Source organism: Pseudophryne corroboree, chromosome 5 (genome assembly GCF_028390025.1).
Source record: "Pseudophryne corroboree isolate aPseCor3 chromosome 5, aPseCor3.hap2, whole genome shotgun sequence".
NCBI lineage: Eukaryota > Metazoa > Chordata > Amphibia > Anura > Myobatrachidae > Pseudophryne > Pseudophryne corroboree.
The window spans coordinates 595,509,647-595,535,663 of record NC_086448.1 but is presented as its reverse complement, the minus strand read 5'-3'; the positions used below and the strand labels follow the sequence as shown (position 1 = coordinate 595,535,663).

The 26,017-nt window shown below is 35.8% G+C and overlaps 9 non-coding genes across 9 annotated transcripts; all 9 read right to left on the bottom strand.

Annotated features, from left to right (window-relative positions):
* Positions 1–2,276: 2,276 nt before the first annotated feature.
* On the bottom strand, positions 2,277–2,349 carry TRNAR-CCG (transfer RNA arginine (anticodon CCG)). Its single transcript has one exon. It is a non-coding gene; the product is annotated as a tRNA-Arg (tRNA).
* Positions 2,350–4,699: 2,350 nt separating this feature from the next.
* Positions 4,700–4,772, bottom strand: TRNAR-CCG (transfer RNA arginine (anticodon CCG)). The gene has a single exon. It is a non-coding gene; the product is annotated as a tRNA-Arg (tRNA).
* A 915-nt stretch (positions 4,773–5,687) lies between these two features.
* TRNAW-CCA (transfer RNA tryptophan (anticodon CCA)) lies at positions 5,688–5,760 on the bottom strand. The gene has a single exon. It is a non-coding gene; the product is annotated as a tRNA-Trp (tRNA).
* A 6,090-nt stretch (positions 5,761–11,850) lies between these two features.
* TRNAR-CCG (transfer RNA arginine (anticodon CCG)) lies at positions 11,851–11,923 on the bottom strand. Its single transcript has one exon. It is a non-coding gene; the product is annotated as a tRNA-Arg (tRNA).
* Positions 11,924–15,792: 3,869 nt separating this feature from the next.
* On the bottom strand, positions 15,793–15,865 carry TRNAR-CCG (transfer RNA arginine (anticodon CCG)). Its single transcript has one exon. It is a non-coding gene; the product is annotated as a tRNA-Arg (tRNA).
* A 2,619-nt stretch (positions 15,866–18,484) lies between these two features.
* Positions 18,485–18,557, bottom strand: TRNAL-CAG (transfer RNA leucine (anticodon CAG)). The gene has a single exon. It is a non-coding gene; the product is annotated as a tRNA-Leu (tRNA).
* Positions 18,558–19,471: 914 nt separating this feature from the next.
* TRNAW-CCA (transfer RNA tryptophan (anticodon CCA)) lies at positions 19,472–19,544 on the bottom strand. The gene has a single exon. It is a non-coding gene; the product is annotated as a tRNA-Trp (tRNA).
* A 3,337-nt stretch (positions 19,545–22,881) lies between these two features.
* Positions 22,882–22,954, bottom strand: TRNAW-CCA (transfer RNA tryptophan (anticodon CCA)). The gene has a single exon. It is a non-coding gene; the product is annotated as a tRNA-Trp (tRNA).
* Positions 22,955–25,574: 2,620 nt separating this feature from the next.
* Positions 25,575–25,647, bottom strand: TRNAR-CCG (transfer RNA arginine (anticodon CCG)). The gene has a single exon. It is a non-coding gene; the product is annotated as a tRNA-Arg (tRNA).
* Between the last annotated feature and the right edge of the window lie 370 nt (positions 25,648–26,017).

Below are 26,017 nucleotides of genomic sequence, written 5' to 3'. Positions count from 1 at the left end.
ATTTGTAACCTGAAGATGGAAATTGTAATATATCTGACCTAGCATGTTTCATGTTGTCAAATCAATAAGATTCTCTATCCATTGTGAACGGTTTATCTTTTATGGAAATTTTACATTTTTGTTCAGAAGCATAAGATCATTGCCTTCATGCCAAATAGGCTGAAAGTTCCAATGGGATTTCCAAAGGTGTAGATGAGACTTAAAGAGAAGCAACCCAGGTGGGACTTGAACCCACAAACCGCAGTTAGAGCTAATATGTAATTTTTTTGAAGAGCTGAATATCATTTAAAATGAGGTATGTTAGTAAACTTTCTATCTAAGTAAGGCACTGATCTTTTTGGTCTGAAGCAATTGGGAACGGTTTATCTTTTATGGAAATTTTACATTTTTGGCCAGAAGCATAAGATCATTGCCTTCATGCCAAATAGGCTTAAAGTTCCAATGGGATTTCCAAAGGTCTAGATGAGACTTAAAGAGAAGCAACCTAGGTCGGACTTGAACCCACAAACCCCAGTTAGAACTAATATTTTCAATTTTTTTGAAGAGCTGAATATCATTTAAAATGAGGCATATTAATAAACTTTCTCTCTAAAAAAGCACTAATCTTTCCAGTCTTTGCTTAAAAAAGCTTTCAGTGTTGTTACATAGTGAAAGCACAACATTACTATTGGAGCCAGTGCTCAATTATTGATCACGATCTTTGCTTATCATGGATTCCTCACTCAAATGCATAAGTCCTTTGAAATCAGGCCAAATTGGCTTAATGATTGCTATGTACGAAAATGTTCGAAGAGTAAATGTCCTGACTTCAAAAGAAATTGATGAGAATTAAAGAGAAGTGACCCAGGTGGGACTTGAACCCACAATCCACAGCTCTGGAGGATGATGCTTTATCCATTAGGCCACTGGGCCTTAGCTGCAAACAGCTATAATGTGAATCGTTTTTGTGAGTACATTTTTTTTAATGCTTATTGTTGTCTTTCATATATTTGTAACCTGAAGATGGAAATTGTAATATATCTGACCTAGCATGTTTCATGTTGTCAAATCAATAAGATTCTCTATCCATTGTGAACGGTTTATCTTTTATGGAAATTTTACATTTTTGGTCAGAAACATAAGATCATTGCTTTCATGCCAAATAGGCTGAAAGTTCCAATGGGATTTCCAAAGGTGTAGATGAGACTTAAAGAGAAGCAACCCAGGTGGGACTTGAACCCACAAACCGCAGTTAGAGCTAATATGTAATTTTTTTGAAGAGCTGAATATCATTTAAAATGAGGCATGTTAATAAACTTTCTCTCTAAGTAAGGCACTGATCTTTCCAGTCTTTGCTATAAAAAAGCTTTCAGTGTTGTGACATAGTTAAAGCAAAGCATTACTATTGGAGCCAGTGCTCTGTTATTGATCACGATCTTTGCTTAACTTAGATTCCTCACCGATATGCATGGGACCTTTGCATTTAGGCCAAATTGGCTTAATGATTGCTATGTACGAAAATGATTAAAGAGTATACGTCATCCTGACTTCCAAAGAAATAGATGATAATTAAGGAGTAGTGACCCAGGTGGGACTTGAGCCCACAATCCCCAGCTTTGAAGGTTGATGCTTTATCCATTAGGCCACTAGGCCTTAGCTGCAAACCGCTACAATGTGAATCCTTTTTGTGAGTACATTTTTTTAAAGCTTAATGTTGTCTTTCATATATTTGTAACCTGAAGATGGAAATTGTAATATATCTGACCTAGCATGTTTCATGTTGTCAAATCAATAAGATTCTCTATCCATTGTGAACGGTTTATCTTTTATGGACATTTTACATTTTTGGTCAGAAGCATAAGATCATTGCCTTCATGCTAAATAGGCTGAAAGTTCCAATGGGATTTCCAAAGGTGTAGATGAGACTTAAACAGAAGCAACCTAGGTCGGACTTGAACCCACAAACCCCAGTTAGAACTAATATTTAATTTTTTTGAAGAGCTGAATATCATTTAAAATGAGGCATATTAATAAACTTTCTCTCTAAATAAGCACTAATCTTTCCAGTCTTTGCTTAAAAAAGCTTTCAGTGTTGTGACATAGTGAAAGCACAACATTACTATTGGAGCCAGTGCTCTATTATTGATCACGATCTTTGCTTATCATGGATTCCTCACTCATATGCATAGGTCCTTTAAAATCAGGCCAAATTGGCTTAATGATTGCTATGTACGAAAATGTTCGAAGAGTAAATGTCATCCTGACTTCAAAAGAAATTAATGAGAATTAAAGAGAAGCGACCCAGGTGGGACTTGAACCCACAATCCCCAGCTCCGGAGGCTGATGCCTTATCCATTAGGCCACTGGTCCTTAGCTGCAAATAGCTGTAATGTGAATCGTTTTTGTGAGTACATTTTTTTAATGCTTATTGTTGTCTTTTATATATTTGTAACCTGAAGATGGAAATTGTAATATATCTGACCTAGCATGTTTCATGTTGTCAAATCAATAAGATTCTCTATCCATTGTGAACGGTTTATCTTTTATGGAAATTTTACATTTTTGGTCAGAAGCATAAGATCATTGCCTTCATGCCAAATAGGCTGAAAGTTCCAATGGGATTTCCAAAGGTGTAGATGAGACTTAAAGAGAAGCAACCCAGGTGGGACTTGAACCCACAAACCGCAGTTAGAGCTAATATGTAATTTTTTTGAAGAGCTGAATATCATTTAAAATGAGGTATGTTAGTAAACTTTCTATCTAAGTAAGGCACTGATCTTTTTGGTCTGAAGCAATTGGGAACGGTTTATCTTTTATGGAAATTTTACATTTTTGGCCAGAAGCATAAGATCATTGCCTTCATGCCAAATAGGCTTAAAGTTCCAATGGGATTTCCAAAGGTCTAGATGAGACTTAAAGAGAAGCAACCTAGGTCGGACTTGAACCCACAAACCCCAGTTAGAACTAATATTTTCAATTTTTTTGAAGAGCTGAATATCATTTAAAATGAGGCATATTAATAAACTTTCTCTCTAAAAAAGCACTAATCTTTCCAGTCTTTGCTTAAAAAAGCTTTCAGTGTTGTTACATAGTGAAAGCACAACATTACTATTGGAGCCAGTGCTCAATTATTGATCACGATCTTTGCTTATCATGGATTCCTCACTCAAATGCATAAGTCCTTTGAAATCAGGCCAAATTGGCTTAATGATTGCTATGTACGAAAATGTTCGAAGAGTAAATGTCCTGACTTCAAAAGAAATTGATGAGAATTAAAGAGAAGTGACCCAGGTGGGACTTGAACCCACAATCCACAGCTCTGGAGGATGATGCTTTATCCATTAGGCCACTGGGCCTTAGCTGCAAACAGCTATAATGTGAATCGTTTTTGTGAGTACATTTTTTTTAATGCTTATTGTTGTCTTTCATATATTTGTAACCTGAAGATGGAAATTGTAATATATCTGACCTAGCATGTTTCATGTTGTCAAATCAATAAGATTCTCTATCCATTGTGAACGGTTTATCTTTTATGGAAATTTTACATTTTTGGTCAGAAACATAAGATCATTGCTTTCATGCCAAATAGGCTGAAAGTTCCAATGGGATTTCCAAAGGTGTAGATGAGACTTAAAGAGAAGCAACCCAGGTGGGACTTGAACCCACAAACCGCAGTTAGAGCTAATATGTAATTTTTTTGAAGAGCTGAATATCATTTAAAATGAGGCATGTTAATAAACTTTCTCTCTAAGTAAGGCACTGATCTTTCCAGTCTTTGCTATAAAAAAGCTTTCAGTGTTGTGACATAGTTAAAGCAAAGCATTACTATTGGAGCCAGTGCTCTGTTATTGATCACGATCTTTGCTTAACTTAGATTCCTCACCGATATGCATGGGACCTTTGCATTTAGGCCAAATTGGCTTAATGATTGCTATGTACGAAAATGATTAAAGAGTATACGTCATCCTGACTTCCAAAGAAATAGATGATAATTAAGGAGTAGTGACCCAGGTGGGACTTGAGCCCACAATCCCCAGCTTTGAAGGTTGATGCTTTATCCATTAGGCCACTAGGCCTTAGCTGCAAACCGCTACAATGTGAATCCTTTTTGTGAGTACATTTTTTTAAAGCTTAATGTTGTCTTTCATATATTTGTAACCTGAAGATGGAAATTGTAATATATCTGACCTAGCATGTTTCATGTTGTCAAATCAATAAGATTCTCTATCCATTGTGAACGGTTTATCTTTTATGGACATTTTACATTTTTGGTCAGAAGCATAAGATCATTGCCTTCATGCTAAATAGGCTGAAAGTTCCAATGGGATTTCCAAAGGTGTAGATGAGACTTAAACAGAAGCAACCTAGGTCGGACTTGAACCCACAAACCCCAGTTAGAACTAATATTTAATTTTTTTGAAGAGCTGAATATCATTTAAAATGAGGCATATTAATAAACTTTCTCTCTAAATAAGCACTAATCTTTCCAGTCTTTGCTTAAAAAAGCTTTCAGTGTTGTGACATAGTGAAAGCACAACATTACTATTGGAGCCAGTGCTCTATTATTGATCACGATCTTTGCTTATCATGGATTCCTCACTCATATGCATAGGTCCTTTAAAATCAGGCCAAATTGGCTTAATGATTGCTATGTACGAAAATGTTCGAAGAGTAAATGTCATCCTGACTTCAAAAGAAATTAATGAGAATTAAAGAGAAGCGACCCAGGTGGGACTTGAACCCACAATCCCCAGCTCCGGAGGCTGATGCCTTATCCATTAGGCCACTGGTCCTTAGCTGCAAATAGCTGTAATGTGAATCGTTTTTGTGAGTACATTTTTTTAAAGTTTATTGTTGTCTTTCATATATTTGTAACCTGAAGATGGAAATTGTAATATATCTGACCTAGCATGTTTCATGTTGTCAAATCAATAAGATTCTCTATCCATTGTGAACGGTTTATCTTTTATGGACATTTTACATTTTTGGTCAGAAGCATAAGATCATTGCCTTCATGCTAAATAGGCTGAAAGTTCCAATGGGATTTCCAAAGGTGTAGATGAGACTTAAAGAGAAGCAACCCAGGTGGGACTTGAACCCACAAACCGCAGTTAGAGCTAATATGTAATTTTTTTGAAAAGCTGAATATCATTTAAAATGAGGTATGTTAGTAAACTTTCTATCTAAGTAAGGCACTGATCTTTTTGGTCTGAAGCAATTGGGAACGGTTAATCTTTTATGGAAATTTTACGTTTTTGGTCAGAAGCATAAGATCATTGCCTTCATGCCAAATTGGCTGAAAGTTCCAATGGGATTTCCAAAGGTGTAGATGAGACTTAAAGAGAAGCAACCTAGGTCGGACTTGAACCCACAAACCCCAGTTAGAACTAATATGTAATTTTTTTGAAGAGCTGAATATCATTTAAAATGAGGCATGTTAATAAACTTTCTCTCTAAGTAAGGCACTGATCTTTCCAGTCTTTGCTTCAAAAAGCTTTCAGTGTTGTGACATAGTTAAAGCAAAACATTACTATTAGAGCCAGTGCTCTATTATTGATCATGATCTTTGCTTAACTTAGATTTCTCACTCATATGCATGGGACCTTTGCAATTAGGCCAAATTGGCTTAATGATTGCTATGTACGAAAATGTTTAGAGAGTAAATGTCATCCTGACTTCCAAAGAAATAGATAAGAATTAAGGAGAAGTGGCCCAGGTGGGACTTGAGCCCACAATCCCCAGCTTTGGAGGTTGATGCCTTAACCATTAGGCCACTAGGCCTTAGCTGCAAACAGCTACAATGTGAATCCTTTTTGTGAGTACATTTTTTTAAAGCTTAATGTTGTCTTTCACATATTTGTAACCTGAAGATGGAAATTGTAATATATCTGACCTAGCATGTTTCATGTTGTCAAATCAATAAGATTCTCTATCCATTGTGAACGGTTTATCTTTTATGGACATTTTACATTTTTGGTCAGAAGCATAAGATCATTGCCTTCATGCTAAATAGGCTGAAAGTTCCAATGGGATTTCCAAAGGTGTAGATGAGACTTAAAGAGAAGCAACCCAGGTGGGACTTGAACCCACAAACCGCAGTTAGAGCTAATATGTAATTTTTTTGAAGAGCTGAATATCATTTAAAATGAGGTATGTTAGTAAACTTTCTATCTAAGTAAGGCACTGATCTTTTTGGTCTGAAGCAATTGGGAACGGTTTATCTTTTATGGAAATTTTACGTTTTTGGTCAGAAGCATAAGATCATTGCCTTCATGCCAAATAGGCTGAAAGTTCCAATGGGATTTCCAAAGGTGTAGATGAGACTTAAAGAGAAGCAACCCAGGTGGGACTTGAACCCACAAACCGCAGTTAGAGCTAATATGTTATTTTTTTGTAGAGCTGAATATCATTTAAAATTAGGTATGTTAGTAAACTTTCTATCTAAGTAAGGCACTGATCTTTTTGGTCTGAAGCAATTGGGAACGGTTTATCTTTTATGGAAATTTTACATTTTTGGTCAGAAGCATAAGATCATTGCCTTCATGCCAAATAGACTGAAAGTTCCAATGGGATTTCCAAAGGTGTAGATGAGACTAAAAGAGAAGCAACCTAGGTCGGACTTGAACCCACAAACCCCAGTTAGAACTAATATGTAATTTTTTTGAAGAGCTGAATATCATTTAAAATGAGGCATGTTAATAAACTTTCTCTCTAAGTAAGGCACTGATCTTTCCAGTCTTTGCTTAAAAAAGCTTTCAGTGTTGTGAAATAGTTAAAGCAAAACATTACTATTTGAGCCAGTGCTCTATTATTGATCCTTAGATTCCTCACTCGTATGCATGGGACCTTTGCAATTAGGCCAAATTGGCTTAATGATTGCTATGTACGAAAATGATCAAAGAGTAAACGTCATCCTGACTTCCAAAGAAATAGATGAGAATTAAGGAGAAGTGACCCAGGTGGGATTTGAGCCCATAATCCCCAGCTTTGGAGGTTGATGCCTTATCCATTAGGCCACTAGGCCTTAGCTGCAAACAGCTACAATGTGAATCCTTTTTGTGAGTACATTTTTTTAAAGCTTAATGTTGTCTTTCATATATTTGTAACCTGAAGATGGAAATTGTAATATATCTGACCTAGCATGTTTCATGTTGTCAAATCAATAAGATTCTCTATCCATTGTGAACGGTTTATCTTTTATGGACATTTTACATTTTTGGTCAGAAGCATAAGATCATTGCCTTCATGCCAAATAGGCTGAAAGTTCCAATGGGATTTCCAAAGGTGTAGATGAGACTTAAAGAGAAGCAACCCAGGTGGGACTTGAACCCACAAACCGCAGTTAGAGCTAATATGTTATTTTTTTGTAGAGCTGAATATCATTTAAAATTAGGTATGTTAGTAAACTTTCTATCTAAGTAAGGCACTGATCTTTTTGGTCTGAAGCAATTGGGAACGGTTTATCTTTTATGGAAATTTTACATTTTTGGTCAGAAGCATAAGATCATTGCCTTCATGCCAAATAGACTGAAAGTTCCAATGGGATTTCCAAAGGTGTAGATGAGACTAAAAGAGAAGCAACCTAGGTCGGACTTGAACCCACAAACCCCAGTTAGAACTAATATGTAATTTTTTTGAAGAGCTGAATATCATTTAAAATGAGGCATATTAATAAACTTTCTCTCTAAATAAGCACTAATCTTTCCAGTCTTTGCTTAAAAAAGCTTTCAGTGTTGTGACATAGTAAAAGCACAACATTACTATTGGAGCCAGTGCTCTATTATTGATCATGATCTTTGCTTATCATGGATTCCTCACTCATATGCATAGGTCCTTTGAAATCAGGCAAAATTGGCTTAATGATTGCTATGTACGAAAATGTTCGAAGAGTAAATGTCATCCTGACTTCAAAAGAAATTGATGAGAAGCGACCCAGGTGGGACTTAAACCTACAATCCCCAGCTCCGGAGGCTGATGCTTTATCCATTAGGCCACTGGGCCTTTGCTGCAAATATCTGTAATGTGAATCGTTTTTGTGAGTACATTTTTTTTAATGCTTATTGTTGTCTTTCATATATTTGTAACCTGAAGATGGAAATTGTAATATATCTGACCTAGCATGTTTCATGTTGTCAAATCAATAAGATTCTCTATCCATTGTGAACGGTTTATATTTTATGGAAATTTTACATTTTTGGTCAGAAGCATAAGATCATTGCTTTCATGCCAAATAGGCTGAAAGTTCCAATGGGATTTCCAAAGGTGTAGATGAGACTTAAAGAGAAGCAACCCAGGTGGGACTTGAACCCAAAAACCGCAGTTAGAGCTAATATGTTATTTTTTTGTAGAGCTGAATATCATTTAAAATGAGGTATGTTAGTAAACTTTCTATCTAAGTAAGGCACTGATCTTTTTGGTCTGAAGCAATTAGGAACGGTTTATCTTTTATGGAAATTTTACATTTTTGGTCAGAAGCATAAGATCATTGCTTTTATGCCAAATAGGCTGAAAGTTCCAATGGGATTTCCAAAGGTGTAGATTAGACTTAAAGAGAAGCAACCTAGGTCGGACTTGAACCCACAAACCCCAGTTAGAACTAATATGTAATTTTTTTAAAGAGCTGAATATCATTTAAAATGAGGCATGTTAATAAACTTTCTCTCTAAGTAAGGCACTGATCTTTCCAGTCTTTGCTTAAAAAAGCTTTCAGTGTTGTGAAATAGTTAAAGCAAAACATTACTATTTGAGCCAGTGCTCTATTATTGATCACGATCTTTGCTTAACTTAGATTCCTCACTCATATGCATGGGACCTTTGCAATTAGGCCAAATTGGCTTAATGATTGCTATGTACGAAAATGATCAAAGAGTAAACGTCATCCTGACTTCCAAAGAAATAGATGAGAATTAAGGAGAAGTGACCCAGGTGGGATTTGAGCCCATAATCCCCAGCTTTGGAGGTTGATGCCTTATCCATTAGGCCACTAGGCCTTAGCTGCAAACAGCTACAATGTGAATCCTTTTTGTGAGTACATTTTTTTAAAGCTTAATGTTGTCTTTCATATATTTGTAACCTGAAGATGGAAATTGTAATATATCTGACCTAGCATGTTTCATGTTGTCAAATCAATAAGATTCTCTATCCATTGTGAACGGTTTATCTTTTATGGACATTTTACATTTTTGGTCAGAAGCATAAGATCATTGCCTTCATGCCAAATAGGCTGAAAGTTCCAATGGGATTTCCAAAGGTGTAGATGAGACTTAAAGAGAAGCAACCCAGGTGGGACTTGAACCCACAAACCGCAGTTAGAGCTAATATGTTATTTTTTTGTAGAGCTGAATATCATTTAAAATTAGGTATGTTAGTAAACTTTCTATCTAAGTAAGGCACTGATCTTTTTGGTCTGAAGCAATTGGGAACGGTTTATCTTTTATGGAAATTTTACATTTTTGGTCAGAAGCATAAGATCATTGCCTTCATGCCAAATAGACTGAAAGTTCCAATGGGATTTCCAAAGGTGTAGATGAGACTAAAAGAGAAGCAACCTAGGTCGGACTTGAACCCACAAACCCCAGTTAGAACTAATATGTAATTTTTTTGAAGAGCTGAATATCATTTAAAATGAGGCATATTAATAAACTTTCTCTCTAAATAAGCACTAATCTTTCCAGTCTTTGCTTAAAAAAGCTTTCAGTGTTGTGACATAGTAAAAGCACAACATTACTATTGGAGCCAGTGCTCTATTATTGATCATGATCTTTGCTTATCATGGATTCCTCACTCATATGCATAGGTCCTTTGAAATCAGGCAAAATTGGCTTAATGATTGCTATGTACGAAAATGTTCGAAGAGTAAATGTCATCCTGACTTCAAAAGAAATTGATGAGAAGCGACCCAGGTGGGACTTAAACCTACAATCCCCAGCTCCGGAGGCTGATGCTTTATCCATTAGGCCACTGGGCCTTTGCTGCAAATATCTGTAATGTGAATCGTTTTTGTGAGTACATTTTTTTTAATGCTTATTGTTGTCTTTCATATATTTGTAACCTGAAGATGGAAATTGTAATATATCTGACCTAGCATGTTTCATGTTGTCAAATCAATAAGATTCTCTATCCATTGTGAACGGTTTATATTTTATGGAAATTTTACATTTTTGGTCAGAAGCATAAGATCATTGCTTTCATGCCAAATAGGCTGAAAGTTCCAATGGGATTTCCAAAGGTGTAGATGAGACTTAAAGAGAAGCAACCCAGGTGGGACTTGAACCCAAAAACCGCAGTTAGAGCTAATATGTTATTTTTTTGTAGAGCTGAATATCATTTAAAATGAGGTATGTTAGTAAACTTTCTATCTAAGTAAGGCACTGATCTTTTTGGTCTGAAGCAATTAGGAACGGTTTATCTTTTATGGAAATTTTACATTTTTGGTCAGAAGCATAAGATCATTGCTTTTATGCCAAATAGGCTGAAAGTTCCAATGGGATTTCCAAAGGTGTAGATTAGACTTAAAGAGAAGCAACCTAGGTCGGACTTGAACCCACAAACCCCAGTTAGAACTAATATGTAATTTTTTTAAAGAGCTGAATATCATTTAAAATGAGGCATGTTAATAAACTTTCTCTCTAAGTAAGGCACTGATCTTTCCAGTCTTTGCTTAAAAAAGCTTTCAGTGTTGTGAAATAGTTAAAGCAAAACATTACTATTTGAGCCAGTGCTCTATTATTGATCACGATCTTTGCTTAACTTAGATTCCTCACTCATATGCATGGGACCTTTGCAATTAGGCCAAATTGGCTTAATGATTGCTATGTACGAAAATGATCAAAGAGTAAACGTCATCCTGACTTCCAAAGAAATAGATGAGAATTAAGGAGAAGTGACCCAGGTGGAACTTGAGCCCATAATCCCCAGCTTTGGAGGTTGATGCCTTATCCATTAGGCCACTAGGCCTTAGCTGCAAACAGCTATAATGTGAATCCTTTTTGTGAGTACATTTTTTTAAAGCTTAATGTTGTCTTTCATATATTTGTAACCTGAAGATGGAAATTGTAATATATCTGACCTAGCATGTTTCATGTTGTCAAATCAATAAGATTCTCTATCCATTGTGAACGGTTTATCTTTTATGGACATTTTACATTTTTGGTCAGAAGCATAAGATCATTGCCTTCATGCCAAATAAGCTGAAAGTTCCAATGGGATTTCCAAAGGTGTAGATGAGACTTAAAGAGAAGCAACCTAGGTCGGACTTGAACCCACAAACCCCAGTTAGAACTAATATTTAATTTTTTTGAAGAGCTGAATATAATTTAAAATGAGGTATGTTAGTAAACTTTCTATCTAAGTAAGGCACTGATCTTTTTGGTCTGAAGCAATTGGGAACGGTTTATCTTTTATGGAAATTTTACATTTTTGGTCAGAAGCATAAGATCATTGCCTTCATACCAAATAGGCTGAAAGTTCCAATGGGATTTCCAAAGGTGTAGATAAGACTTAAAGAGAAGCAACCTAGGTCGGACTTGAACCCACAAACCCCAGTTAGAACTAATATGTAATTTTTTTGAAGAGCTGAATATAATTTAAAATGAGGCATGTTAATAAACTTTCTCTCTAAGTAAGGCACTGATCTTTCCAGTCTTTGCATAAAAAAGCTTTTAGTGTTGTAACATAGTTAAAGCAAAACATTACTATTGGAGCCAGTGCTCTATTATTGATCACAATCTTTGCTTAACTTAGATTCCTCACTCATATGCATGGGACCTTTGCAATTAGGCCAAATTGGCTTAATGATTGCTATGTACGAAAATGTTCGAAGAGTAAATGTCATCCTGACTTCAAAAGAAATTGATGAGAATTAAAGAGAAGCGACCCAGGTGGGACTTGAACCCACAATCCCCAGCTCCGGAGGCTGATGCCTTATCCATTAGGCCACTGGGCCTTAGCTGCAAATAGCTGTAATGTGAATCGTTTTTGTGAGTACATTTTTTTAAAGCTTATTGTTGTCTTTCATATATTTGTAACCTAAAGATTGAAATTGTAATATATCTGACCTAGCATGTTTCATGTTGTCAAATCAATAAGATTCTCTATCCATTGTGAACGGTTTATCTTTTATGGACATTTTACATTTTTGGTCAAAAGCATAAGATCATTGCCTTCATGCTAAATAGGCTGAAAGTTCCAATGGGATTTCCAAAGGTGTAGATGAGACTTAAAGAGAAGCAACCCAGGTGGGACTTGAACCCACAAACCGCAGTTAGAGCTAATATGTAATTTTTTTGAAAAGCTGAATATCATTTAAAATGAGGTATGTTAGTAAACTTTCTATCTAAGTAAGGCACTGATCTTTTTGGTCTGAAGCAATTGGGAACGGTTTATCTTTTATGGAAATTTTACATTTTTGGTCAGAAGCATAAGATCATTGCCTTCATGCCAAATTGGCTGAAAGTTCCAATGGGATTTCCAAAGGTGTAGATGAGACTTAAAGAGAAGCAACCTAGGTCGGACTTGAACCCACAAACCCCAGTTAGAACTAATATGTAATTTTTTTGAAGAGCTGAATATCATTTAAAATGAGGCATGTTAATAAACTTTCTATCTAAGTAAGGCACTGATCTTTCCAGTCTTTGCTTAAAAAAGCTTTCAGTGTTGTGAAATAGTTAAAGCAAAACATTACTATTTGAGCCAGTGCTCTATTATTGATCACGATCTTTGCTTAACTTAGATTCCTCACTCATATGCATGGGACCTTTGCAATTAGGCCAAATTGGCTTAATGATTGCTATGTACGAAAATGATCAAAGAGTAAACGTCATCCTGACTTCCAAAGAAATAGATGAGAATTAAGGAGAAGTGACCCAGGTGGGATTTGAGCCCATAATCCCCAGCTTTGGAGGTTGATGCCTTATCCATTAGGCCACTAGGCCTTAGCTGCAAACAGCTACAATGTGAATCCTTTTTGTGAGTACATTTTTTTAAAGCTTAATGTTGTCTTTCATATATTTGTAACCTGAAGATGGAAATTGTAATATATCTGACCTAGCATGTTTCATGTTGTCAAATCAATAAGATTCTCTATCCATTGTGAACGGTTTATCTTTTATGGACATTTTACATTTTTGGTCAGAAGCATAAGATCATTGCCTTCATGCCAAATAGGCTGAAAGTTCCAATGGGATTTCCAAAGGTGTAGATGAGACTTAAAGAGAAGCAACCCAGGTGGGACTTGAACCCACAAACCGCAGTTAGAGCTAATATGTTATTTTTTTGTAGAGCTGAATATCATTTAAAATTAGGTATGTTAGTAAACTTTCTATCTAAGTAAGGCACTGATCTTTTTGGTCTGAAGCAATTGGGAACGGTTTATCTTTTATGGAAATTTTACATTTTTGGTCAGAAGCATAAGATCATTGCCTTCATGCCAAATAGACTGAAAGTTCCAATGGGATTTCCAAAGGTGTAGATGAGACTAAAAGAGAAGCAACCTAGGTCGGACTTGAACCCACAAACCCCAGTTAGAACTAATATGTAATTTTTTTGAAGAGCTGAATATCATTTAAAATGAGGCATATTAATAAACTTTCTCTCTAAATAAGCACTAATCTTTCCAGTCTTTGCTTAAAAAAGCTTTCAGTGTTGTGACATAGTAAAAGCACAACATTACTATTGGAGCCAGTGCTCTATTATTGATCATGATCTTTGCTTATCATGGATTCCTCACTCATATGCATAGGTCCTTTGAAATCAGGCAAAATTGGCTTAATGATTGCTATGTACGAAAATGTTCGAAGAGTAAATGTCATCCTGACTTCAAAAGAAATTGATGAGAAGCGACCCAGGTGGGACTTAAACCTACAATCCCCAGCTCCGGAGGCTGATGCTTTATCCATTAGGCCACTGGGCCTTTGCTGCAAATATCTGTAATGTGAATCGTTTTTGTGAGTACATTTTTTTTAATGCTTATTGTTGTCTTTCATATATTTGTAACCTGAAGATGGAAATTGTAATATATCTGACCTAGCATGTTTCATGTTGTCAAATCAATAAGATTCTCTATCCATTGTGAACGGTTTATATTTTATGGAAATTTTACATTTTTGGTCAGAAGCATAAGATCATTGCTTTCATGCCAAATAGGCTGAAAGTTCCAATGGGATTTCCAAAGGTGTAGATGAGACTTAAAGAGAAGCAACCCAGGTGGGACTTGAACCCAAAAACCGCAGTTAGAGCTAATATGTTATTTTTTTGTAGAGCTGAATATCATTTAAAATGAGGTATGTTAGTAAACTTTCTATCTAAGTAAGGCACTGATCTTTTTGGTCTGAAGCAATTAGGAACGGTTTATCTTTTATGGAAATTTTACATTTTTGGTCAGAAGCATAAGATCATTGCTTTTATGCCAAATAGGCTGAAAGTTCCAATGGGATTTCCAAAGGTGTAGATTAGACTTAAAGAGAAGCAACCTAGGTCGGACTTGAACCCACAAACCCCAGTTAGAACTAATATGTAATTTTTTTAAAGAGCTGAATATCATTTAAAATGAGGCATGTTAATAAACTTTCTCTCTAAGTAAGGCACTGATCTTTCCAGTCTTTGCTTAAAAAAGCTTTCAGTGTTGTGAAATAGTTAAAGCAAAACATTACTATTTGAGCCAGTGCTCTATTATTGATCACGATCTTTGCTTAACTTAGATTCCTCACTCATATGCATGGGACCTTTGCAATTAGGCCAAATTGGCTTAATGATTGCTATGTACGAAAATGATCAAAGAGTAAACGTCATCCTGACTTCCAAAGAAATAGATGAGAATTAAGGAGAAGTGACCCAGGTGGAACTTGAGCCCATAATCCCCAGCTTTGGAGGTTGATGCCTTATCCATTAGGCCACTAGGCCTTAGCTGCAAACAGCTATAATGTGAATCCTTTTTGTGAGTACATTTTTTTAAAGCTTAATGTTGTCTTTCATATATTTGTAACCTGAAGATGGAAATTGTAATATATCTGACCTAGCATGTTTCATGTTGTCAAATCAATAAGATTCTCTATCCATTGTGAACGGTTTATCTTTTATGGACATTTTACATTTTTGGTCAGAAGCATAAGATCATTGCCTTCATGCCAAATAAGCTGAAAGTTCCAATGGGATTTCCAAAGGTGTAGATGAGACTTAAAGAGAAGCAACCTAGGTCGGACTTGAACCCACAAACCCCAGTTAGAACTAATATTTAATTTTTTTGAAGAGCTGAATATCATTTAAAATGAGGTATGTTAGTAAACTTTCTATCTAAGTAAGGCACTGATCTTTTTGGTCTGAAGCAATTGGGAACGGTTTATCTTTTATGGAAATTTTACATTTTTGGTCAGAAGCATAAGATCATTGCCTTCATACCAAATAGGCTGAAAGTTCCAATGGGATTTCCAAAGGTGTAGATAAGACTTAAAGAGAAGCAACCTAGGTCGGACTTGAACCCACAAACCCCAGTTAGAACTAATATGTAATTTTTTTGAAGAGCTGAATATCATTTAAAATGAGGCATGTTAATAAACTTTCTCTCTAAGTAAGGCACTGATCTTTCCAGTCTTTGCATAAAAAAGCTTTTAGTGTTGTAACATAGTTAAAGCAAAACATTACTATTGGAGCCAGTGCTCTATTATTGATCACAATCTTTGCTTAACTTAGATTCCTCACTCATATGCATGGGACCTTTGCAATTAGGCCAAATTGGCTTAATGATTGCTATGTACGAAAATGTTCGAAGAATAAATGTCATCCTGACTTCAAAAGAAATTGATGAGAATTAAAGAGAAGCGACCCAGGTGGGACTTGAACCCACAATCCCCAGCTCCGGAGGCTGATGCCTTATCCATTAGGCCACTGGGCCTTAGCTGCAAATAGCTGTAATGTGAATCGTTTTTGTGAGTACATTTTTTTAAAGCTTATTGTTGTCTTTCATATATTTGTAACCTGAAGATGGAAATTGTAATATATCTGACCTAGCATGTTTCATGTTGTCAAATCAATAAGATTCTCTATCCATTGTGAACGGTTTATCTTTTATGGACATTTTACATTTTTGGTCAGAAGCATAAGATCATTGCCTTCATGCCAAATAGGCTGAAAGTTCCAATAGGATTTCCAAAGGTGTAGATGAGACTTAAAGAGAAGCAACCCAGGTGGGTCTTGAACCCACAAACCGCAGTTAGAGCTAATATGTTATTATTTGTAGAGCTGAATATCATTTAAAATGAGGTATGTTAGTAAACTTTCTATCTAAGTAAGGCACTGATCTTTTTGGTCTGAAGCAATTGGGAACGGTTTATCTTTTATGGAAATTTTACATTTTTGGTCAGAAGCATAAGATCATTGCCTTCATGCCAAATAGGCTGAAAGTTCCAATGGGATTTCCAAAGGTGTAGATAAGACTTAAAGAGAAGTAACCTAGGTCGGACTTGAACCCACAAACCCCAGTTAGAACTAATATGTAATTTTTTTGAAGAGCTGAATATCATTTAAAATGAGGCATGTTAATAAACTTTCTCTCTAAGTAAGGCACTGATCTTTCCAGTCTTTGCATTAAAAAGCTTTTAGTGTTGTAACATAGTTAAAGCAAAACATTACTATTGGAGCCAGTGCTCTATTATTGATCACAATATTTGCTTAACTTAGATTCCTCACTCATATGCATGGGACCTTTGCAATTAGGCCAAATTGGCTTAATGATTGCTATGTACGAAAATGATCAAAGAGTAAACGTCATCCTGACTTCCAAAGAAATAGATGAGAATTAAGGAGAAGTGACCCAGGTGGGACTTGAGCCCATAATCCCCAGCTTTGGAGGTTGATGCCTTAGCCATTAGGCCACTAGGCCTTAGCTGCAAACAGCTATAATGTGAATCCTTTTTGTGAGTACATTTTTTTAAAGCTTAATGTTGTCTTTCATATATTTGTAACCTGAAGATGGAAATTGTAATATATCTGACCTAGCATGTTTCATGTTGTCAAATCAATAAGATTCTCTATCCATTGTGAACGGTTTATCTTTTATGGACATTTTACATTTTTGGTCAGAAGCATAAGATCATTGCCTTCATGCCAAATAAGCTGAAAGTTCCAATGGGATTTCCAAAGGTGTAGATGAGACTTAAAGAGAAGCAACCTAGGTCGGACTTGAACCCACAAACCCCAGTTAGAACTAATATTTAATTTTTTTGAAGAGCTGAATATCATTTAAAATGAGGTATGTTAGTAAACTTTCTATCTAAGTAAGGCACTGATCTTTTTGGTCTGAAGCAATTGGGAACGGTTTATCTTTTATGGAAATTTTACATTTTTGGTCAGAAGCATAAGATCATTGCCTTCATACCAAATAGGCTGAAAGTTCCAATGGGATTTCCAAAGGTGTAGATAAGACTTAAAGAGAAGCAACCTAGGTCGGACTTGAACCCACAAACCCCAGTTAGAACTAATATGTAATTTTTTTGAAGAGCTGAATATCATTTAAAATGAGGCATGTTAATAAACTTTCTCTCTAAGTAAGGCACTGATCTTTCCAGTCTTTGCATAAAAAAGCTTTCAGTGTTGTGACATAGTTAAAGCAAAGCATTACTATTGGAGCCAGTGCTCTATTATTGATCACGATCTTTGCTTAACTTATATTCCTCACTCATATGCATGGGACCTTTGCAATTAGGCCAAATTGGCTTAATGATTGCTATGTAAGAAAATGATCAAAGAGTATTCGTCATCCTGACTTCCAAAGAAATAGATGATAATTAAGGAGAAGTGACCCAGGTAGGACTTGAGCCCACAATCCCCAGCTTTGTAGGTTGATGCCTTATCTATTAGGCCACTAGGCCTTAGCTGTAAACAGCTACAATGTGAATCGTTTTTGTGAGTACATTTTTTTAAAGCTTAATGTTGTCTTTCATATATTTGTAACCTGAAGATGGAAATTGTAATATATCTGACCTAGCATGTTTCATGTTGTCAAATCAATAAGATTCTCTATCCATTGTGAACGGTTTATCTTTTATGGACATTTTACATTTTTGGTCAGAAGCATAAGATCATTGCCTTCATGCCAAATAAGCTGAAAGTTCCAATGGGATTTCCAAAGGTGTAGATGAGACTTAAAGAGAAGCAACCCAGGTGGGACTTGAACCCACAAACCGCAGTTAGAGCTAATATGTTATTTTTTTGTAGTGCTGAATATCATTTAAAATGAGGCATATTAATAAACTTTCTCTCTAAATAAGCACTAATCTTTCCAGTCTTTGCTTAAAAAAGCTTTCAGTGTTGTGACATAGTGAAAGCACAACATTACTATTGGAGCCAGTGCTCTATTATTGATCACGATCTTTGCTTATCATGGATTCCTCACTCATATGCATAGGTCCTTTGAAATCAGGCCAAATTGGCTTAATGATTGCTATGTACGAAAATGTTCGAAGAGTAAATGTCATCCTGACTTCAAAAGAAATTGATGAGAATTAAAGAGAAGCAACCCAGGTGGGACTTGAACCCACAATCCCCAGCTCCTGAGGCTGATGCCTTATCCATTAGGCCACTGGGCCTTTGCTGCAAATAGCTGTAATGTGAATCGTTTTTGTGAGTATATTTTTTTAATGCTTATTGTTGTCTTTCATATATTTGTAACCTGAAGATGGAAATTGTAATATATCTGACCTAGCATGTTTCATGTTGTCAAATCAATAAGATTCTCTATCCATTGTGAATAGTTTATCTTTTATGGACATTTTACATTTTTGGTCAGAAGCATAAGATCATTGCCTTCATGCCAAATAGGCTGAAAGTTCCAATGGGATTTCCAAAGGTGTAGATGAGACTTAAAGAGAAGCAACCCAGGTGGGACTTGAACCCACAAACCGCAGTTAGAGCTAATATGTAATTTTTTTGAAGAGCTGAATATCATTTAAAATGTGGTATGTTAGTAAACTTTCTATCTAAGTAAGGCACTGATCTTTTTGGTCTGAAGCAATTGGGAACGGTTTATCTTTTATGGAAATTTTACATTTTTGGTCAGAAGCATAAGATCATTGCCTTCATGCCAAATAGGCTTAAAGTTCCAATGGGATTTCCAAAGGTCTAGATGAGACTTAAAGAGAAGCAACCTAGGTCGGACTTGAACCCACAAACCCCAGTTAGAACTAATATTTATTTTTTTTGAAGAGCTGAATATCATTTAAAATGAGGCATATTAATAAACTTTCTCTCTAAAAAAGCACTAATCTTTCCAGTCTTTGCTTAAAAAAGCTTTCAGTGTTGTTACATAGTGAAAGCACAACATTACTATTGGAGCCAGTGCTCTATTATTGATCACGATCTTTGCTTATCATGGATTCCTCACTCAAATGTATAGGTCCTTTGAAATCAGGCCAAATTGGCTTATTGATTGCTATGTACGAAAATGTTCGAAGAGTAAATGTCATCCTGACTTCAAAAGAAATTGATGAGAATTAAAGAGAAGTGACCCAGGTGGGACTTGAACCCACAATCCACAGCTCTGGAGGCTGATGCCTTATCCATTAGGCCACTGGGCCTTAGCCGCAAACAGCTGTAATGTGAATCGTTTTTGTGAGTACATTTTTTTAATGCTTATTGTTGTCTTTTATATATTTGTAACCTGAAGATGGAAATTGTAATATATCTGACCTAGCATGTTTCATGTTGTCAAATCAATAAGATTCTCTATCCATTGTGAACGGTTTATCTTTTATGGAAATTTTACATTTTTGGTCAGAAGCATAAGATCATTGCCTTCATGCCAAATAGGCTGAAAGTTCCAATGGGATTTCCAAAGGTGTAGATGAGACTTAAAGAGAAGCAACCCAGGTGGGACTTGAACCCACAAACCGCAGTTAGAGCTAATATGTAATTTTTTTGAAGAGCTGAATATCATTTAAAATGAGGTATGTTAGTAAACTTTCTATCTAAGTAAGGCACTGATCTTTTTGGTCTGAAGCAATTGGGAACGGTTTATCTTTTATGGAAATTTTACATTTTTGGTCAGAAGCATAAGATCATTGCCTTCATGCCAAATAGGCTTAAAGTTCCAATGGGATTTCCAAAGGTCTAGATGAGACTTAAAGAGAAGCAACCTAGGTCGGACTTGAACCCACAAACCCCAGTTAGAACTAATATTTTCAATTTTTTTGAAGAGCTGAATATCATTTAAAATGAGGCATATTAATAAACTTTCTCTCTAAAAAAGCACTAATCTTTCCAGTCTTTGCTTAAAAAAGCTTTCAGTGTTGTTACATAGTGAAAGCACAACATTACTATTGGAGCCAGTGCTCTATTATTGATCACGATCTTTGCTTATCATGGATTCCTCACTCAAATGCATAAGTCCTTTGAAATCAGGCCAAATTGGCTTAATGATTGCTATGTACGAAAATGTTCGAAGAGTAAATGTCCTGACTTCAAAAGAAATTGATGAGAATTAAAGAGAAGTGACCCAGGTGGGACTTGAACCCACAATCCACAGCTCTGGAGGATGATGCCTTATCCATTAGGCCACTGGGCCTTAGCTGCAAACAGCTATAATGTGAATCGTTTTTGTGAGTACATTTTTTTTAATGCTTATTGTTGTCTTTCATATATTTGTAACCTGAAGATGGAAATTGTAATATATCTGACCTAGCATGTTTCATGTTGTCAAATCAATAAGATTCTCTATCCATTGTGAACGGTTTATCTTTTATGGAAATTTTACATTTTTGGTCAGAAACATAAGATCATTGCTTTCATGCCAAATAGGCTGAAAGTTCCAATGGGATTTCCAAAGGTGTAGATGAGACTTAAAGAGAAGCAACCCAGGTGGGACTTGAACCCACAAACCGCAGTTAGAGCTAATATGTAATTTTTTTGAAGAGCTGAATATCATTTAAAATGAGGCATGTTAATAAACTTTCTCTCTAAGTAAGGCACTGATCTTTCCAGTCTTTGCTTAAAAAAGCTTTCAGTGTTGTGACATAGTTAAAGCAAAGCATTACTATTGGAGCCAGTGCTCTATTATTAATCACGATCTTTGCTTAACTTAGATTCCTCACCGATATGCATGGGACCTTTGCATTTAGGCCAAATTGGCTTAATGATTGCTATGTACGAAAATGATTAAAGAGTATACGTCATCCTGACTTCCAAAGAAATAGATGATAATTAAGGAGTAGTGACCCAGGTGGGACTTGAGCCCACAATCCCCAGCTTTGAAGGTTGATGCTTTATCCATTAGGCCACTAGGCCTTAGCTGCAAACCGCTACAATGTGAATCCTTTTTGTGAGTACATTTTTTTAAAGCTTAATGTTGTCTTTCATATATTTGTAACCTGAAGATGGAAATTGTAATATATCTGACCTAGCATGTTTCATGTTGTCAAATCAATAAGATTCTCTATCCATTGTGAACGGTTTATCTTTTATGGACATTTTACATTTTTGGTCAGAAGCATAAGATCATTGCCTTCATGCTAAATAGGCTGAAAGTTCCAATGGGATTTCCAAAGGTGTAGATGAGACTTAAAGAGAAGCAACCTAGGTCGGACTTGAACCCACAAACCCCAGTTAGAACTAATATTTAATTTTTTTGAAGAGCTGAATATCATTTAAAATGAGGCATATTAATAAACTTTCTCTCTAAATAAGCACTAATCTTTCCAGTCTTTGCTTAAAAAAGCTTTCAGTGTTGTGACATAGTGAAAGCACAACATTACTATTGGAGCCAGTGCTCTATTATTGATCACGATCTTTGCTTATCATGGATTCCTCACTCATATGCATAGGTCCTTTAAAATCAGGCCAAATTGGCTTAATGATTGCTATGTACGAAAATGTTCGAAGAGTAAATGTCATCCTGACTTCAAAAGAAATTAATGAGAATTAAAGAGAAGCGACCCAGGTGGGACTTGAACCCACAATCCCCAGCTCCGGAGGATGATGCCTTATCCATTAGGCCACTGGTCCTTAGCTGCAAATAGCTGTAATGTGAATCGTTTTTGTGAGTACATTTTTTTAAAGCTTATTGTTGTCTTTCATATATTTGTAACCTGAAGATGGAAATTGTAATATATCTGACCTAGCATGTTTCATGTTGTCAAATCAATAAGATTCTCTATCCATTGTGAACGGTTTATCTTTTATGGACATTTTACATTTTTGGTCAGAAGCATAAGATCATTGCCTTCATGCTAAATAGGCTGAAAGTTCCAATGGGATTTCCAAAGGTGTAGATGAGACTTAAAGAGAAGCAACCCAGGTGGGACTTGAACCCACAAACCGCAGTTAGAGCTAATATGTAATTTTTTTGAAAAGCTGAATATCATTTAAAATGAGGTATGTTAGTAAACTTTCTATCTAAGTAAGGCACTGATCTTTTTGGTCTGAAGCAATTGGGAACGGTTTATCTTTTATGGAAATTTTACGTTTTTGGTCAGAAGCATAAGATCATTGCCTTCATGCCAAATTGGCTGAAAGTTCCAATGGGATTTCCAAAGGTGTAGATGAGACTTAAAGAGAAGCAACCTAGGTCGGACTTGAACCCACAAACCCCAGTTAGAACTAATATGTAATTTTTTTGAAGAGCTGAATATCATTTAAAATGAGGCATGTTAATAAACTTTCTCTCTAAGTAAGGCACTGATCTTTCCAGTCTTTGCTTCAAAAAGCTTTCAGTGTTGTGACATAGTTAAAGCAAAACATTACTATTAGAGCCAGTGCTCTATTATTGATCATGATCTTTGCTTAACTTAGATTTCTCACTCATATGCATGGGACCTTTGCAATTAGGCCAAATTGGCTTAATGATTGCTATGTACGAAAATGTTTAAAGAGTAAATGTCATCCTGACTTCCAAAGAAATAGATAAGAATTAAGGAGAAGTGGCCCAGGTGGGACTTGAGCCCACAATCCCCAGCTTTGGAGGTTGATGCCTTAACCATTAGGCCACTAGGCCTTAGCTGCAAACAGCTACAATGTGAATCCTTTTTGTGAGTACATTTTTTTAAAGCTTAATGTTGTCTTTCATATATTTGTAACCTGAAGATGGAAATTGTAATATATCTGACCTAGCATGTTTCATGTTGTCAAATCAATAAGATTCTCTATCCATTGTGAACGGTTTATCTTTTATGGACATTTTACATTTTTGGTCAAAAGCATAAGATCATTGCCTTCATGCTAAATAGGCTGAAAGTTCCAATGGGATTTCCAAAGGTGTAGATGAGACTTAAAGAGAAGCAACCCAGGTGGGACTTGAACCCACAAACCGCAGTTAGAGCTAATATGTAATTTTTTTGAAAAGCTGAATATCATTTAAAATGAGGTATGTTAGTAAACTTTCTATCTAAGTAAGGCACTGATCTTTTTGGTCTGAAGCAATTGGGAACGGTTTATCTTTTATGGAAATTTTACATTTTTGGTCAGAAGCATAAGATCATTGCCTTCATGCCAAATTGGCTGAAAGTTCCAATGGGATTTCCAAAGGTGTAGATGAGACTTAAAGAGAAGCAACCTAGGTCGTACTTGAACCCACAAACCCCAGTTAGAACTAATATGTAATTTTTTTGAAGAGCTGAATATCATTTAAAATGAGGCATGTTAATAAACTTTCTCTCTAAGTAAGGCACTGATCTTTCCAGTCTTTGCTTAAAAAAGCTTTCAGTGTTGTGAAATAGTTAAAGCAAAACATTATTATTTGAGCCAGTGCTCTATTATTGATCACGATCTTTGCTTAACTTAGATTCCTCACTCATATGCATGGGACCTTTGCAATTAGGCCAAATTGGCTTAATGATTGCTATGTACGAAAATGATCAAAGAGTAAACGTCATCCTGACTTCCAAAGAAATAGATGAGAATTAAGGAGAAGTGACCCAGGTGGGACTTGAGCCCATAATCCCCAGCTTTGGAGGTTGATGCCTTATCCATTAGGCCACTAGGCCTTAGCTGCAAACAGCTACAATGTGAATCCTTTTTGTGAGTACATTTTTTTAAAGCTTAATGTTGTCTTTCATATATTTGTAACCTGAAGATGGAAATTGTAGTATATCTGACCTAGCATGTTTCATGTTGTCAAATCAATAAGATTCTCTATCCATTGTGAACGGTTTATCTTTTATGGACATTTTACATTTTTGGTCAGAAGCATAAGATCATTGCCTTCATGCCAAATTGGCTGAAAGTTCCAATGGGATTTCCAAAGGTATAGATGAGACTTAAAGAGAAGCAACCTAGGTCGGACTTGAACCCACAAACCCCAGTTAGAACTAATATGTAATTTTTTTGAAGAGCTGAATATCATTTAAAATGAGGCATGTTAATAAACTTTCTCTCTAAGTAAGGCACTGATCTTTCCAGTCTTTGCTTCAAAAAGCTTTCAGTGTTGTGACATAGTTAAAGCAAAACATTACTATTAGAGCCAGTGCTCTATTATTGATCATGATCTTTGCTTAACTTAGATTTCTCACTCATATGCATGGGACCTTTGCAATTAGGCCAAATTGGCTTAATGATTGCTATGTACGAAAATGTTTAAAGAGTAAATGTCATCCTGACTTCCAAAGAAATAGATAAGAACTAAGGAGAAGTGGCCCAGGTGGGACTTGAGCCCACAATCCCCAGCTTTGGAGGTTGATGCCTTATCCATTAGGCCACTAGGCCTTAGCTGCAAACAGCTACAATGTGAATCCTTTTTGTGAGTACATTTTTTTAAAGCTTAATGTTGTCTTTCATATATTTGTAACCTGAAGATGGAAATTGTAATATATCTGACCTAGCATGTTTCATGTTGTCAAATCAATAAGATTCTCTATCCATTGTGAACGGTTTATCTTTTATGGACATTTTACATTTTTGGTCAGAAGCATAAGATCATTGCCTTCATGCTAAATAGGCTGAAAGTTCCAATGGGATTTCCAAAGGTGTAGATGAGACTTAAAGAGAAGCAACCCAGGTGGGACTTGAACCCACAGACCGCAGTTAGAGCTAATATGTAATTTTTTTGAAGAGCTGAATATCATTTAAAATGAGGTATGTTAGTAAACTTTCTATCTAAGTAAGGCACTGATCTTTTTGGTCTGAAGCAATTGGGAACGGTTTATCTTTTATGGAAATTTTACGTTTTTGGTCAGAAGCATAAGATCATTGCCTTCATGCCAAATAGGCTGAAAATTCCAATGGGATTTCCAAAGGTGTAGATGAGACTTAAAGAGAAGCAACCTAGGTCGGACTTGAACCCACAAACCCCAGTTAGAACTAATATTTAATTTTTTTGAAGAGCTGAATATCATTTAAAATGAGGCATATTAATAAACTTTCTCTCTAAATAAGCACTAATCTTTCCAGTCTTTGCTTAAAAAAGCTTTCAGTGTTGTGACATAGTGAAAGCACAACATTACTATTGGAGCCAGTGCTCTATTATTGATCACAATCTTTGCTTATCATGGATTCCTCACTCATATGCATAGGTCCTTTAAAATCAGGCCAAATTCGCTTAATGATTGCTATGTACGAAAATGCTCGAAGAGTAAATGTCATCCTGACTTCAAAAGAAATTAATGAGAATTAAAGAGAAGCGACCCAGGTGGGACTTGAACCCACAATCCCCAGCTCCGGAGGCTGATGCCTTATCCATTAGGCCACTGGGCCTTAGCTGCAAATAGCTGTAATGTGAATCGTTTTTGTGAGTACATTTTTTTAAAGCTTATTGTTGTCTTTCATATATTTGTAACCTAAAGATCGAAATTGTAATATATCTGACCTAGCATGTTTCATGTTGTCAAATCAATAAGATTCTCTATCCATTGTGAACGGTTTATCTTTTATGGACATTTTACATTTTTGGTCAAAAGCATAAGATCATTGCCTTCATGCTAAATAGGCTGAAAGTTCCAATGGGATTTCCAAAGGTGTAGATGAGACTTAAAGAGAAGCAACCCAGGTGGGACTTGAACCCACAAACCGCAGTTAGAGCTAATATGTAATTTTTTTGAAAAGCTGAATATCATTTAAAATGAGG